Source organism: Alosa sapidissima, chromosome 24 (assembly GCF_018492685.1).
Source record: "Alosa sapidissima isolate fAloSap1 chromosome 24, fAloSap1.pri, whole genome shotgun sequence".
Taxonomy (NCBI): domain Eukaryota; kingdom Metazoa; phylum Chordata; class Actinopteri; order Clupeiformes; family Clupeidae; genus Alosa; species Alosa sapidissima.
In genome coordinates, this window is record NC_055980.1 from 16,927,279 (window position 1) to 16,929,242 (window position 1,964).

Below are 1,964 nucleotides of genomic sequence, written 5' to 3' on the forward strand. Positions count from 1 at the left end.
CAGGCTACAGGTACGCCGTAAGAGTGGCTGGATGAGGAAGTGGGGGCCGGCGTAGGCTACCGGTGCGCCGTAAGTGCCTTTCGGCCTGTGAGGTGTTCCAGTTTGCCCACAGGAGCTCAGACCTTGATAGTCCTCATTAAGTCATCGTTAGCCAATTAGTAGGAATGTGGCTAATTAGCATGTCCAGACGGGAGCAAAGCCACTTTGACACGCACGGTCTGATCTGGCTTACTTGCTTGCAGTGTAGGGTTGTGTGTTTGTTTGTGTGTGTGTGTGTGTGTGTGTGTGTCTGTGTGTGTGTGTCTTTGCGTCTGAGTGTATGTATGTCTCCTCACTGGTTCAGTCCTGATAGTCATGCAGGCTTCATAGTCTAAGCCTCTCGCCCACCGTGCTGATTATCCATTCTATCTTGAGACGAGGGCCATTACCATCTCACAGCTCCTGCCACTCACAGAGCCACCTTCTGTCCCCAGAGAGGTCAAAGGTTGTTCTCCTCAGGAGTGTCGTGGACCTGTAACGTCAACTGGGGGGGGGGGGGCAGAACGCGTGGGTGTGTGGGGAGATGGAGAGTGGGAAGGGGGGGGGGGGGATTCCACAGCCCGGATTTGAGTCAGAAGCTGCTCAGTCCGTAGCTTAGCCTAATCTACTTTCCAATCCCTCCTCTAAATAGTATTTTGAAGGAGGCGCAGAGTGAGAGATGGAGGGAGAGAGAGAGAGAGAAAGGTGGGTAAAGAAAGAGAGAATGAAAGAAGAGGCCTTGGAATGGTGGACTTGGAGCATCAGCAGGAGCGGGCACTGGAGTGGGCACTGGAGCGGGCACTGGAGCGGGCACTGGAGCGGGCACACGGAGAGGGCACGTGGTGGGGGGCTTGGGGCAGATGAGGACAGGCGCCTGGTTGGTTGGCTGAGTTCAGTAGCCGGAACAGACGTCTCCTCCACTCTCTTCAGGACGACTGGAGGCCTCCATGATAATTAGTTTATGTGATCCAGCAACCCTGTGGGAGGAAACAACAACTTGCACACGCGCGCGCGTGCGCACACACACACACACACACACACACACACACACACACACACACACACACACACACAAACACACACACACACACACAGACAGAGAGACTCAAAATGATTAGGTTCTCCCACAGGACTTGTTTCTTTTGGTGAATGTTGTTATGGGTTGTTTTTTTTATGGGTTGTCTTAGGAGTGAAAAACAAAAGGGGTGTGTGTGTGTGTATTGATGGGTGAGTGTGTAGCATTTTTATGCAGCTTTCATAGTGTAGCAGTGTCAATCAAAGCTGTGGTCAAATACACACACACACACACACACACCACACACACATACACACACTAACTCTACATCTCTCTTTCTGCACACACACAACATACAGGTGTACAACGCCTGCCCTATGCAGACCTCTCGCAGTTTTTATTCCTTGATGGAAAAATGTTTCCTGAATCCTCCCACATTGCCAGCATTTGCCCTCTGTACTATTTAGTATCCCAAACCAGTGTGGCCCTGATAATTAAATGCCAGTGCGTAAACCTTGAGCGGTGAGCAGCCTTTAATATATGGTCTCAGGGCGGCCGGTATTTAGTCAAGTAGCTTGGAGTGGCTCTTCAGGCATATTGAAAACATCTCATTTGGGTTAATGACTGGTGTGGGGCAGGGCAGCCCTCTCTCTCTCTCTCTCTCTCTCTCTCTCTCTCTCTCTCTCTCTCTCTCTGTCTTTCTCTCTCTCTCTCTCTCTCTCTCTCTCTCTCTCTCTCTCTCTCTCTCTCTCTCTCTCTTTCTTTCTCTCTCTCTCTCTCTCTCTCTCTCTCTCTCTGCCTTTCTCCACTTCTTTCACTCTGCTACCCTTTCTCTCTCTCTCCTGCTTTCTCTCTCTCTCCTGCTTTCTCGCTCTTAGTCTTTCTCTCTCTCTTTCGCTCCCTCTCTCTCTCGTTCGTGTTCTCCCGGGAC

General features: G+C 51.0%; 1 protein-coding gene across 1 annotated transcript in view; it reads left to right on the forward strand.

Moving 5' to 3' along the window:
• Positions 1-1,964, forward strand: part of LOC121700729 (protocadherin-15-like) — a 19,698-nt gene that overhangs the window by 16,960 nt on the left and 774 nt on the right. The gene's annotated exons all lie outside the window — the stretch shown is intronic.